General features: G+C 42.7%; 2 protein-coding genes and 1 long non-coding RNA gene across 2 annotated transcripts in view; 2 read left to right on the plus strand and 1 right to left on the minus strand.

Moving 5' to 3' along the window:
• The window catches only part of LOC121641647 (gastrula zinc finger protein XlCGF8.2DB-like), a 399,458-nt gene that overhangs the window by 260,769 nt on the left and 123,141 nt on the right, over positions 1-15,548 (plus strand).
• The window catches only part of LOC121641689 (E3 SUMO-protein ligase ZBED1-like), a 631,274-nt gene that overhangs the window by 77,333 nt on the left and 538,393 nt on the right, over positions 1-15,548 (minus strand). The window lies entirely within an intron of this gene.
• LOC121641708 lies at positions 12,894-13,474 on the plus strand. Its single transcript, XR_006010761.1, has 2 exons — positions 12,894-13,021; positions 13,095-13,474. It is a non-coding gene; the product is annotated as an uncharacterized LOC121641708 (long non-coding RNA).

Consider the following 15,548-nt stretch of genomic DNA (forward strand, 5'->3'; position numbering starts at 1 on the left):
TAACCAGTCCAACCTGACCTACACCCATTGGTAGAAATCAGCCTTACGAGAACACAACAGACAATCTATAGGGGCACCTGTGAGAAGAAAAACTGCAAAAACCAGGAACTGCAACGAACACAAGTATATGTGTGGGTGTCAGCATGTGTCTGTATGTAGGTGTGTGTACTAAGCATTAGGGATGAGTTGTGTTGAGTGCTTATGTAAATGCAACCGCACTACCTCCAAGGATCAGAGGCAGACCGAGAGGGCCCAAGCCTCGGTCAACCAGCAGCCACCACAGAGCAGAACTGAGACAGACCACTGCAGCAATGGTGGACAGTTCCCCAACACCAGGGCCCAGGCTTCACCACCCAGCCCATGCTGGGGCAGCCCCAGGTCACAGAGTTTGCCCAGTGTGGAGAGTGCAGTAATATTACACTTTAACCACATTGCAAGGTCTTCACATACCTGAAGCAAAAACTTCTGAACAGGTGTGCAAAAACATAAAGCATGTAAATAATCATTGAGTGCAGGGGTGGCCAACGTCGGTCCTCAAGAGCCACAATCCAGCAGGTTTTCCATGCCTCCCTGCACCAGCACACCTGACTCAAATTAAATGGATCCAACAGTCTATGAGAATTTACACAATGACTCATTAGTTTGAGTCAGGTGTGTCAGTGCAGGGTGCATAGAAAACCTGCAGGACTGTGGCTCTCGAGGACCGACGTTGGCCACCCCTGATTGAGTGTGTTATTAATGTAAGCAGATGTTTGATGATGTTAGACCCATCTTAAACACTCTTTGTCCTGGGGGATGCGCAGTCGGCTGCGTCTGGGTGGGAGGTGATGGGGGTGGCTGGGGGTGGAGGTGGAGACCGGATTTGGGGCTCACTGCCCTCTGGTCTGCCAGGGATGTCTCCCACAGAGCATGGTGGGAGGAAGGGGGAGGTGCTGGGGAGTGCGATTGGGAAGTTCGTATGCTGTGTGTGTGTTTATACTTTTTTTTTTGTTGTTGTTGTTGTTTTTTTAACCTGTCCTGTCCAGCATCATAGCAAGCATAATGATAATCTAGTTGCTGTATCGGGCTTAACAAATTTGCTCTGCCAAGGGGAGGCCTATGGGTAAGGCTCCTCTTGATATTCTGATTTATTAGAAGAGGAGACAAAAACACCACAGACTTCAATCCAAACTTTCAACCAGGCAACAAACTGTTACACCTGTACATGAACACACCAGAAAATTTCCTACGGCTTTTACTGAAAAACGGAGCTGCTAGTCATTAAGACGTCTTAAATAACAAAATCAAAAAGACATATCACAAAAGTAGCACAATAACCAGATACAAACTCACAGGGAAAAAAAAGAAATTGTCTCTTAGTTTATAAACTCACTGGACAACTCATTGACTGTGTCAGCATGCCGAGTATGAGGTTTAAGGAGTGATCAGTGATGAAGAGTGCTGAGTGAGATGGTGCAAATGCGACCACACCTCTACGGAGGCTAGAGGCAGACCAGGGAAACCCAGAGACCCGGGCCCTCAGCAGCAGCCCTGTAGCAATAACCCAAGCACCCACCCCGGGAACCAGGGCACCATAGATTCCCCCCACCTACTCCAATCTCCACCTCATGGTGGGATGGTGATAGTGCCAAGCATCACAAAGGCCAAAATCCTTCATATACTGTTTAACACTTTCTGTGGATTGCTAGACTTGATGACTTCCTGTGGTACTATGTTGGTCTGGTATAACTGAGTGAGGTGAAAAGGGAGTGAAAAAGGGACGTGTTAGTGCCATTTTCTATATTGTGAATTTTGGTTCAGATTTAGTATTAATATTATTTAGATTCCTTTGTTTACTATAGCAGGATTATTTTTATGCATTATGAATATAATTGCATTGTCATATTTATGATTTCCCTCGTTGTTTAGTGCAGGTTAGTGTACTATATGTATGTTTGCATTGCTTAGAATGTATTAGGAAAGTAGAGGAGATAAGAGCAGGCGCTAAGTGATGACGGGTTTGGCTGGAGCCTATTGAGGCAGGAAAGGGTGTGTTTTTGTTTTTTGTGATCTGTTTATTAAAGACGGGGCGAACACACTGTTTTCTACCGTCGTTCAAACTTTAAACACGCGTAGACTCGTTCTTTCCGTCTTAGAGTGGTTAAATGTGTGAATATGTTACGAAGAAATTGACTGCCACAGTAAGATAACTTTAGCCACTATATTAAGTAGAAAACAGTCGCGAGAGCGAGAGGAGGGAGCCGAGTGAGACGCAGCGCCGGGCACGAGTGGATGAAGGAAGCTAGTTAGCTTAAGATATATGGAACTACGTGACCGCGGTGTGCAACTTACCGGATTTCCAGACGGCTTCCTAGACGGCTTCTGTTACGACGGAGGAGTAAACAAAGAGTAAACAAAGACTAACTTTGAATGAATGAATGAGATATAGCCGCATGTCCTTCAATAACGGCAAATTAAGGGCTATTTCGTATGTGTGAATAATATCAATAGCCAATCGTAACGCCTGAAGATGGAGGGCAACGTCGAGCCAAATATAAAAAGAAAGATCAAGCTGACCACGAAGGCTTTAGAAGACAAACTTGATAAACAGATGAAGCACAGAAAACGTGTATTAGCACACCTTGTCTCCAAGGCTGAGGAAATAGAAAACTTGATGATAAATGATTCCAATGCTCTTCTAGTAGAAAAGGATCATCTCAGTGACTATTCAAAAACACTGAATGAGTTTATTGAAGTGAATAAGGCAGTTAGTGAGCTGCTACCAGATGATGAAAGGACAGCTGACCAGCAGTACTGGAGTGAGCCAAACCTTACAAAGTATAAAGACTTTTTGACTAAATTGGAGCAGTGGATAATAGAAGCAAGACGACATGCCAAAGCCATTAATGAACAGGCTGCTACTAAACGCATTATGAAGGATGGTGCAATAATAAGGCAAAGTGAGTCTGCTGTTGAAGATGTGGATCCTGATGACAGTGCATCTGCTGTACAAGAAAAACACAGTTTAGTGACAGCACGAAGTGTGTGCAGTAGACACTCAAGATCATCCAGAGTGTCATCTCATGTTTCATCTCTGTGTAAAACAGAGGAAGCTAACCGCGCAGCTCTACTTGCACGTGCAGCTGCCCTTAAAAAGAAACAGGCACTGCAGCTGGAAGAGGCTCAAATGGAGGCACAGCTGAAAGCCAAGAAAATTCAGTTGAAGGCTCAAATGGAGGAGCTAGATGTTGAAACTGCTATAGCAGAATCCACTGCAAAGATACAGGTCTTGGGAGAATACGATGGCGCAGAAAACATGGACAATAACAGTATGAATTCCTACATCAGCAAGAACATGCATACAGCAGCAGCCATTGAAAACCAGCCTGCAGACGACAGACCAAAACTAGCCAGCTGTCTTAGAGTTACCCAAGACAACAGCACTTCTCACAGTCAGATTAGACACACATCTTATGTGCAAGTAAAGGAAGAAAACACCAATAACACAAGTACAAGTTGTAATGGAAGGCAAGTTGAACTCGGCGACGTGATATTAAAACAGAAGGATATTACAGAGATGTTAGTTACACAACAGAGGCTAGCTAACTTACCCCAAAGAAAGGTCCCTGTTTTCAGTGGTGATCCTTTGGAGTTCCTGCCATTCCTGAGGGCCTTTGAACATGTCATACACAGTCGTACTGACAACGATGAGGACCGCTTGTATTATTTAGAACAATTCACCAGCGGTGAACCAAGAGAACTTGTGAGAAGCTGCCAGCACATGAGCGCACAACGAGGCTATGATGAAGCAAGAAAGCTCTTGACTTATCACTATGGCAACGAGCAGAAAATAGCTGCGGCCTATGTGGACAAGGCTATCAAATGGCCACCAATCAAGGCAGAAGATGCCAAGTCACTTCACAGCTTCTCCATCTTTCTTACAGGATGCAACAACGTCATGATGGACATGGAGTACCTCGAGGAAATGAACAGCCCGAGCAACCTTCGGATCGTCGCCTATAAGCTGCCCTTTAAACTTCGTGAAAGATGGAGAGTTGTAGCCTTTGAGATACAAGAAAGGGAAGGAAGAAGAGCAAGGTTCTCTGACCTTGTGATGTATATCAACAGACAAGCTAAGATAGCTTCAGACCCATTGTTCGGTGATGTTAAAGAGTCCTCCGAAGGAAAAGAAAAGACTAAGTCAATCACTAGAGCTGCTGTTGGAGGGGGACTGAAACGAACCACTGGCTGCGCTACAAGTGTTACGCCAGACAATGAGGAGGCCTCAGGATCAAGAAAGTACAAGCAGACAAGCAACGCATTTCAGGAGCCATGCATGTACTGCAACAAAAGGCACACCTTAAGCGCATGTAACAAGATAAGAAGTCTTCCAAATAAAGAGAGAATTGAGTTCCTTAAAGTTAAAGGGCTCTGTTTCGGGTGTTTGACTCAAGGGCATATGGGAAAAGACTGTAAAAGGAGAGCCACATGTGAAATCTGCAGCAAGAAACACCCAAGTCTGCTTCACAGCAAAAGGGACGAGAATGCCGATAAAGTGAACATAAAGCCGGAGAAAGGTCAAGCCTCCACCAGCGGACACTCAGCTCCACAAGATGATGTATCAGCCATGAGTGAGGTCTCGGCAGTCACCGGGGCCGGAGGCAATAACTGTATCCTTTCTATCGTGCCTGTGCACATTAAATCCAAGAGAAGCAACATGACAGTAGAAACGTACGCGTTTATGGACTCAGGAAGTTCCGCCACCTTTTGCTCCGAGAGACTGATGAGACGTCTCGGCGTCCATGGTAAGAAGACTCAAGTGCTGCTACGTACCATGGGCCAGGAGAAACCTGTGTCCTGTTTTAAGCTGTCAGATCTAGAAGTGCGCGGTCTTACAGAGAACAAGTACATAAGCCTGCCAGACGTCTACACTCACACAGACATTCCCGTATCGAGGGACAATGTTCCTGTTGAGAAGGACTTAGAAAGATGGCCGTATCTGCTGAAGGAAGTACGACTACCGCAGATCGATGCAGATGTTGAGATATTAATTGGAACAAATGCTCACGCTGCTATGGAGCCATGGAAGATAATCCACAGCCAAGATGACGGGCCTTACGCGGTAAAAACCACCCTTGGTTGGGTAGTTAATGGCCCGCTCAGAAAAACAGATGATCACCATGGTTCAAGACAAGTCAGATCATGCCACTGCAGTCAAAGGGCTTTGGTCAATAGAGTCTCTGTCAGCAGTGTGGACAGAATGCTGCTACAGCAATACAGTCACGACTTTCCAGAGCAAGTCTGCGAAGAGAAGTCAGAAATGTCGCGAGAAGACGCTCAGTTTATGAAGTCTGTGGCTGAGACAATCAAAAGGGTCAATGGGCATTACAGCATTGGGATGCCTCTCAGGAACAAGAATGTTGTGATGCCAAACAACAAGTGTGTTGCCGAGCAACGGGCGTCAAACCTGAAAAGGAAACTCGCCAAAAACCCCAGCTTCCACGATGACTACAAGACCTTCATGTCAGACCTGCTGGACAAAGGATACGCAGTGGAAGTTCCTGAAGGCGAGCGCAACCGCAATGATGGCCGAGTATGGTATATCCCCCATCATGGCGTGATCCATCCACAAAAGGGAAAGCTGCGGGTTGTTTTCGATTGCGCCGCTTCATTTCAGGGGAGGTCACTAAATGACGAGCTGTTACAGGGTCCAGACCTTACTAATGGTCTGGTCGGCGTCCTGACGAGGTTTCGTCACGAACCCATCGCACTCATCTCTGATATAGAGGCGATGTACCACCAAGTCAGGGTCCCTGATGAGGACTCCGATCTCCTACGATTCCTCTGGTGGCCGCAGGGGGATCTGAGTCAGCCTCTGTGTGAATACAAGATGGTGGTCCACCTGTTTGGAGCCAAGTCGAGCCCGAGCTGCGCCAACTACGCTCTGAGACGGACAGCAGAGGATGGGAAAGACAGCTCATCACCAGAAGCAGTAACTACGGTTCTAGAACACTTCTACGTCGATGACTGCCTGGTCTCAACATCCGACGAGAAGAAGGCTACAACCGTGACTAAGGACCTGATTGCACTGTGCAAAAGTGGAGGATTCCACTTGACTAAGTGGTCCAGCAACAGCCGCGACGTGCTGTCATCACTGCCTGAACGAGAGAGAGCAAAGGAAATAAAAAATCTAGACCTGGACAAGGATGAACTGCCTATGGAAAGGGCTCTCGGTGTGGACTGGTGCATAGAATCGGATTCCTTCAGGTTCCGGATCCATGTGAAAAGCATGCCCATCACCAGACGGGGCATCCTCTCGGTCGTAAGCTCAATATACGACCCCCTTGGATTCTTGTCGCCATTCATTCTTCCGGCGAAGATCATTGTCCAGAGTCTCTGTCGAATGAAACTCACCTGGGATGAGGAGATTCCAGAAGACATGGCTAACAGATGGTTCGCCTGGCTGTCTGATTTGAGCAAGTTCACCAGTTTTTCAGTCAGGAGGTGTATCAAACCTGAGGGATTTGGTCCAGTGATGTCAGCACAACTGCATCATTTTTCAGACGCTAGCGAAAGGGGCTATGGCGTTGTCACTTACCTCCGCATTAGGAACAGCCATGGTCGAGTCCATTGTTCATTTCTTCTTGGAAAATCCAGAGTGACGCCGCTGAAACCAGTCACTGTCCCACGCCTCGAGCTCACTGCCGCTACCATTGCGGTGAAAATGGACAAGCTCATGAGGCAAGAGCTTCGGATGGACCTGAAAGAGTCCGTGCTATGGACAGATAGCACCACTGTCCTCCGATATATCGACAACGACTGCGCTCGTTTTAAAACATTTGTTGCAAACAGAGTGTCGACAGTCAGAGAACACACACGGCCAACACAGTGGAGGTACGTCAGCACCACTTCTAACCCGGCAGATCATGCTTCAAGAGGGATGAAGGCAGAGCACTTCATGAAGTGTCAGAGTTGGATTGAAGGTCCTGATTTCTTAGCCAAGAATAAGTCGCACTGGCCGGTCCTAGCAGAGTTCTCAAGAGAGATAGGTGAGGACGATGCTGAGGTGAAGCATATCACCAGCACTAGCATCATCAAGACTGTCGACTCAAGCACAGACCCTCTCTTTATGCTGACTCATCACTACTCTGAATGGCATCGCTTGAGAAAGGCAGTTGCCTGGATGTTTAGGCTAAAGGAGCTGCTTAGAAGTATGTGCGAGATGAGGAAGAGGTTTGAGTCTCAAGTCCAGTCTGCAGTAAGTCAAGATGCGAAGGTCAAGACAGCTGAGAACAACATGCAGAAATGGAGATCCACCCTGAAAGGAACCTACCTGACTGTCGAGGACATCAGACGAGCTGAAACTGCTATCATTCGGTTCAGCCAAAGTCAAACCTTCAATGAGGAGCTGTGCGCACTGCAGAAAGGTGAAAAGGTCAAGAGAAGCAGTTCTGTCGTGAAGCTGGATCCCTTCCTCCAGGATGGTGTTCTCCGAGTGGGGGGAAGACTGCATCAGGCAGCCTTGCCGGAGCACATGAAGCATCCAGCTATCCTGGCCAAGAATCACCACATCACAACGCTGATCATCAGGAATGCTCACGAGGAAATTGGGCATGGAGGGAGAAACCACACTCTTGCTCAGCTGAGACAAAGGGTCTGGATATGCAAAGGAAATGCAGCGGTGAGAAGTGTGCTTTCAAAGTGTGTGAGATGCAGAAGGATTCAAGCTGCGGTGAGTGAGCAGAAGATGGCGAATCTACCACCTGATCGTCTACTGCCTGACCATCCACCGTTCACTAACGTCGGTGTAGACTATTTTGGCCCTTTTGAAGCAAAACGTGGGCGTGTGCGAGTCAAGCGTTACGGAGTCTTGTTTACTTGCCTCACAGTCAGAGCAGTCCACATTGAAATTGCATACTCACTCGACACCGACTCATGTATAAACGCAGTGAGACGTTTTATTGCTAGAAGAGGACAAGTGGAGGTCATGAGATCTGATAACGGAACGAACCTCGTAGCTGCAGAACATGAAATCCGCCAGGCAATGAAAGAGTGGAACCAGTCTCAGATCTCTGAAGCTCTACTACAAAGAGGAGTGACTTGGATCTTCAACCCTCCTGCCGGTTCGTACCACGGAGGGATCTGGGAGCGGCAAATAAGAACAGTGCGGAAGATACTTGCCAACCTGCTGAAGCTCCAGTTACTTGACGACGAATGTCTGCAAACTGTACTGTGTGAAGTTGAGGCAGTGATTAACAGCAGACCCTTGACCAAATCGTCTGATGATGTGGATGACCTCGAGCCGCTGACACCAAGTCACCTTCTCCTCCTCAAAGGAAAACCAGCACTCCCTCCAGGCATGTTCCAAAAGGAGGATCTGTACTGCAAAAGAAGATGGAGACAAGTGCAGTATATCTCTGACATCTTCTGGAAGCGTTGGTCCAAGGAATACCTGCCCCTCCTTCAGGAAAGGCAGAAGTGGCTGGAGAAGAAGAGAAATGTCAAAGAGGGAGACGTCGTACTCATCGTGGATGAGAGGGCTCCAAGAGGGTCCTGGTTGATGGGAAAGGTGGAGAAGACTATCCCTGATGCCTTAGGATTCGTCCGCCGAGTCCTGGTCAAGACTAAGACCAACACCTTGGAGAGACCAGTCGATAAACTGTGTCTTCTGCTCGAGATGGAAGACTCTCGTGAACAATGAAGGACTTTGTTGTATCTACTGCAGTAGTTTCAGTTTATTATGTTGTTCTGAACATTATTAAGAATACTCCAGGGACAGGAGTATAGAAAATGTCTCTTTAGTTTAATTTGGTAATTGTCATCCCCATGATGAGCAATTAGGGGCCGGAAATGTTAGTGCCATTTTCTATATTGTGAATTTTGGTTCAGATTTAGTATTAATATTATTTAGATTCCTTTGTTTACTATAGCAGGATTATTTTTATGCATTATGAATATAATTGCATTGTCATATTTATGATTTCCCTCGTTGTTTAGTGCAGGTTAGTGTACTATATGTATGTTTGCATTGCTTAGAATGTATTAGGAAAGTAGAGGAGATAAGAGCAGGCGCTAAGTGATGACGGGTTTGGCTGGAGCCTATTGAGGCAGGAAAGGGTGTGTTTTTGTTTTTTGTGATCTGTTTATTAAAGACGGGGCGAACACACTGTTTTCTACCGTCGTTCAAACTTTAAACACGCGTAGACTCGTTCTTTCCGTCTTAGAGTGGTTAAATGTGTGAATATGTTACGAAGAAATTGACTGCCACAGTAAGATAACTTTAGCCACTATAGGACGGGTCTTCAACATTTGGACCATATATATTTGCAGTACATAAATTAACATTTTGAATAAATATTGTAACTATTATGAATCTGCCTTCTGGATCTATGATTGTATTCTCAATGTCAACATTTAACCTTCTGTTAATTAGAGTTGCTACTCCTCTCTGCCTAGAATTATAACAAGCTGAGTACACATGTGGAAACTGGGCTGTCAAAGATCCACTGCTGAGATTGACAAATGAGTCCAAGGATCAGAGGCAGACCAAGACGGCCCACAGAGCAGAACTGAGACAGCTCACTGCAGTAATGGCAATGCTTCCAGACAGGAGGCGGCAAAGAGAGGCTGCAGCCAGAGCATCCCCCACCCACCAACCTGTTCCACATCTTCAAACCCATATCCTCAACTCCCACTCTCACCCCATATCCCCTGCTCCAGTGCAGGCCGCCCCACCCACTGAAAGGAGGACAGTTCCCCAGCACCAGGGCCCAGGCTTCACCGCCCAACCCACGCCAGGGCAGCCCAGCCACCCAGTGAGGACCATGTGTGCGGAGTTCATTTCTATGTTGATATCACCCAGGTCACCAAGTAGGCCAAGTGTGGGGTGTGCAGTAATATTACACTTTAACCACGTTGAAAGGTCTTCACGTACCTGAAGCAAAAGCTTCTAAAAAAAAAAAGGCATGCAAGACCATAAAGCATGCAAATAACCATTGGGTGTGTTATTAGTGCAATGTGAGCAGATGTTTGATGGTGCTAAACCCATCTTGAACACTCTGTCTTGTATAGTAGCTTCTGCAGAGAATTTGTATTGTACAAGGCCTAAATTTGAGTTGTCAGTCATTTTGAAGGTATTTAAACACATTTGTGACTAAAAGTTTGGAGTGGAAGTTTGAACTTTTTATAAACTCGGTATCTGGGAAGTTTCCAAATTAATCTTCTGCACATCCACAAATCTTTCATGAAAATACTTAAAACAAAGTAATTTTCCCCTGCTTCACAGATGGATGTTCAACTGATGACCTGGGACCTTCTACTCTCAAAACTTGTTTGTTTTTCCAAGCTGACAAGCTAACACCCACAGGTCTAATATCTCAACCAGGGCAAAGACGAGATCATCTGGTGGGATCCCCCACCAGGACTTGTTTAACTTAACATTCTTGCGGGTAATAAACTTTTAAAGGTTTGGCACTTCAGCAGAAGAACACAGACAAGAGGACAGACTTTCTTTATCTAAGATACAGTAGAGAACAAAGATTCTGTCAATATTTTAAATATTTTCATATGCTGTTGATAAGCTATTGGTATTTAGATATGCAGGTCATCGTTATGGTACAAGGTTGACAAGTTTGATTCCTTCATGATCTGAAACTTTCCTCACCAGTCTTTATAGTTCATTTTAATGACATTTGCTTTGTTTGAATGATGATAATGTTTCTTTAGAATGTATATCAGTATTTTAACAATGACATTTAAGACTAACATTTGATAACGTACAGATGTATTAACAAATGTTTGATACTTTTACAAAGGAAATCAGAAAGGAAACACTGAACCAGCCCCCTAGGTCATCTGATCCCAGCACTGCAGAGGCTGCCCATTGGTTGAACACCTTCTTATGGGCGTGGACCATCCTCACACTTAAAAAAACTTACGACAAACGATTCAGATTCAGAGATGAGAACTAAAAAGTGTTCTACCGAGATGCTTCCAAAACCCTCCTGTGTGATGACTCTTGAGCAAGAATTCTCTTCAGAAATGGAAAGAAAGATGCGGCGGAAGAATTACGGTTTTTGCCGTTATGTAAGTCGCATCACTATGGACCACATTAGACCTGCATTCTTTAATATGCATGAGGAGAGAAGATCCGCCCTACACATGCCTTTTGGTACTAGACTACATTTTGTTCTGTGGAGGCAAAAAGTTACTCTGTCAAGGATGAGGAGTCTGGTTCTGAAGTGAAAAATGATTACAAGTTTATTGAACACAGAATTAAAATACAAAGAATAGAATTGCAATTCGAGAGACTGTTCAGAGGTCTGACAGCACAGAGATATGAAGAGAATCTGATAAGAAACACACATGCAGCATCTTTTAAGCAGAAGGATCACGTCACAGCACATCATATATCTTGTAAGATAAAAACAAAGAGACTGTTCCTCACACAGGATTAGACACTTCAGCAAACCTAATGAGCTTTTGCATTTATTGAGCACATAAACATGCCCTGCTGGGTCATCCTGAAGGTATCTGGCCACACAGGTCAGTGTGAACTGTTGTAAGGAATGCATCCACTTTTACGATAGCAACAGGCTCCTCAGCATTAATCTCTGTTACCAAGAACTTGAACAATCTGTTTACCTTGAGAGTGATCAGTATAACACAATATTGAAGTGAATATATGAAATTTCCACAGCAGTTCTTTGTTTCTTTATATCTACTTAAACTCCAGTTTAGTTTTTGCATTCTCACTTTTTGTACTGATTTTTGATAACTGGTTAATTCAGGCTTTTTCGCTTCATTACCAGTTTACAAAGTTTCTTTTTTCTTTTTCATAATATTTAATTTATTTATTTTTGGCTCATCAAAGTTGCACTAGTGATATTTTTTGCCACATCTCAGCAGACCCTTTTCACTATTTCACCATCTCTTGACACCACCAATCCAGCAGCGTCTTGGGACGAGACTGAATGAGCAGCCAGAACCTTCAGACCCAAACCTGTGGACCACCACGTGTGACGAACCTTTTGGCTCCTTTGGAAGTTTGAGTCAGAACGACCGAATGACTCAAACCAGATGGAGGAAGGTTTAATGGGAATAAATGAAAATAGATCATTGACTTTAGGTACAATCATCATTTGTATGGTGGCAACCATACAAATTCAAACTTTTAACCCAACAAGAAATCCTTTTCTAACTCATGTTGTGTATATATGCTTTTATGTTTAATTTCTGTTTTCTACTCCATTCTGTTCTGTTCTACAGTCAGACGCTTTTCTCCAAAGCGACTTCGAGACGAGAGTAAGAACACCAGCAGAAACCAACCAGAAGGGACGTCATCATTAAGTGGTACTCAGACTGCTGGGAGTCCAGGTGGACGCAGGTGCTGTCATGTAGCGCTAGAGGAGGACTTTCTTTTTTTTCCTTATGATTTCATCACACAACATCATCTTAAGCATAAGTGCACGCATCTTCTTCAGTACTGAGCTGAACCAAAGAGCTGGACAAATCTTTTTAACTCATTCCGATGAGTAAAAGAGTTAGGCTAAGTGTGGAAATGCTCCTTAAACAACTGAGTCTTTAGCTTGCTCTAAAAGTGGATAAGGACTCTGCGGATCGGACGGAGTTTGGTAGATGGTTCCACCTCCGGGGAACAACAGAGGAGAAGAGTCTAGCTACTGATGTGGCGCCACCTTGTGGTGGGAGCACTAGGCATCTTTCACTGGCAGAGCGTAACTGTGGAGAGGGAACCTCGGAGGACGAGAACATTGGGAACTTTTACAGTTCCACAGTTTGAAAGCAGGTCGGTGGAAGTTTTTTCACATGCTTGTACAGGCAGAAATGTTACTGATGCAATACTAACAACTTGTAATTTGTCTACTAGCTCAGGCCATGGCTCTCCGGAAAGGAAGAGAAGAAAGATTGGCTTTCTTGGTGTGTCCCAACGGGATCGATGTGAAGCTGCATCATCTGAGGTTACAGTTAAACCTCGGAGGAAGAGAACGTTGGATGATTTGACAGATGCTCCACGTGGAAGCAGGTAAGGGGTAGTTATTTAAAATGCTTGTATAAGAAAAAACGTTACTGATGGAATCCTAACTTTTGTTTTTCAGCTCAGGCAGCTGTTGGAAGAGAAAGAAGAAAAAATCGGGCTAGGACAGGAAGCAGCTGCGCCCAGTGTGGAGGGCTGAAAGGACCAGAACTTCATGAAGAGGATGTAGAAGATGGTATCAGTATTGCAGGTTTACAACCTGCACAGGTGGTAACACACACTCACACACACAAAAAAATGCCCACTGTAGTTTAGAGAATATATAGATGCCTACATTCAGAAACACACATTCATTGGGATGAATCTTGTTTTAAATTGATTAATGCTTTTGATAACTTGCTGTTTCTGTCTATTTGTTTAGATTCTCCCAAAGAGGCTCAAAACGTGGCTTCAACTAACACAAAGGAAGACAGGCCTCAGAGGAAAAGGACCAGAGAAACAATAAAATGCCCAGTGTAGTTTAGAGAATATATAGATATTCTCGTTTTGCAGCCCACTAGACACTCTAATGTCTCTGGAAGGGAGCTCCCTCTTGTGTGATCCTTCCCGAGGTTTCTTCCAGGCCCTTCTGTTAAAAGGACAGTTTGGGAGTTTTTCCTTGCCCGCTTGAGGGAAGTGTCTTAATCATGTGGACTGCGGTCATTATAGCTAGATGTTTTAAAACCTGGGCATTTTCATTAGAAATTTAAAAACAGGGCCGCACCTCGTCAACATCAGGTCCTAATTAAATTCTAAAATATAAATAGTAAAAGAAGCTCAAAAAGTTTACACATTTATTTATACATGTAAGTTAAAATGATACATATTTTAAAATTATATATATATATATATATATATATATATAATACAAATATATAAAATACAAATAGAGAATAAGTTAATAAGCTTATTAGGCCAATAAATAACTTAATAAAAAAACTCAAAACAAAGCAATCTGTTTATATATGAATAAAAAGTTAAATATAAAATAAAAAAAACAAAATAAAAATATTGAAACCAGAAAAAATAAAAGGAAGAAAATAAAAATACAAATAGAAAAAGGTCTATATCTTATAAAACTCAAAACAAAAAAACAGTAAAACATAGATATATATAACCCTTTGGTGCATTAATTATTACAAAACAGTACCACATTAATTTTAAATAAAGTATTTTACTTCTACAGACATGCACACTGATGTTTTTTAAATCTTATTTTAACTTAGTGTATTGATTTTTCTATTTGATCTATGAAAATATTCATAAAATACCTTGTCAGCTAAACAGAATTAAATCGATTAAACTTAGAGGATTTAAACCAACTTAAATGAATAAAAGAAACACAGTAGAAACAGAACAAGCTAAAATAGAAAGAAGGAAAAAAAACTAGACATAGCAAAAGAAGCGAAAACAATGTGTCCAAAAATCTAATAAAGAAAACTAAAGAAAAAGCACAAATAAAATAATACACAAAATTAAACAAACTAGAGGTATAACAAATTCAGAAGGATAAAAGCGATGAAAACAAATATAAACACACTCGTAATAAATCAAATTAGCCAGGCAGGCAGATAGATTATATATAGTTATATATATAATACAAAGACAGCTGATGACATAGAGAAATATCCTTATATTAAAATCGATATACATGTAGACTACTAGTCAATAGTTTAGGCTCACTTCCTAGTTTATCTATCTATCTATCTATCTATCTATCTATCTATCTATCTATCTATCTATCTATCTATCTATCTATCTATCTATCTATCTATCTATCTATCTATCTACATAAATTTATCTCTATATGATCTGTCTTTCTATATAAAAGCATATAAAACTGTAATTCTGTCTTTATACATATGTTTCTCACACACACACACACACATATATATATATATATGTATATGTATTTATATATATACATATATATATGACAGAAACAGAGAGGCAGATCATATAAAGAGAAATAAACAAATATACAAAGATAAAGCGATTAATAGATAGATACAGAAATACAAACTAGGAAAGATAAAGAAACATAGATTGAGAGAGAAGGAGGCAGAGATTCTAGGATTTAAAAGAATCCCTTGTTGACTGTTTTCCAGCACATGAATAAAAATCCAACAGTACTGATTACATATCCCTCAGGAAAGCTAATCATTGGAGCTGCAGTTTAAATGGTATCTTGACATTCTGACAGACTGGTGTTCAGGCTGGTGGAGGCGTTCTCCTTTCCTGTTTGTGTTCAGTCCTAAATATTCTGTCAGAAATTCAACAACTTTTCAACCCAATTTTTGTTACCTGCAAAATGGTTGACACAAAAAAGTTTAGCATCAATGCTGTCAGCATTTCCTGAGTGGGATGAATCTATCTCTTCCCTCTTTCTGTCTTATGAGACTAATAGAACAGAATAGTTCAACAACTTTGTTCAATAATTTGAATAACAAACCTTTATATTAGACCTTCTCTATACTTTTTTAAACTCACTCCCTTAATTTCGCTAAACTGTATCACGTGTCGATAAAATGACATT

Source organism: Melanotaenia boesemani, chromosome 6, assembly GCF_017639745.1.
Source record: "Melanotaenia boesemani isolate fMelBoe1 chromosome 6, fMelBoe1.pri, whole genome shotgun sequence".
NCBI classification, from domain to species: Eukaryota; Metazoa; Chordata; class Actinopteri; order Atheriniformes; family Melanotaeniidae; genus Melanotaenia; species Melanotaenia boesemani.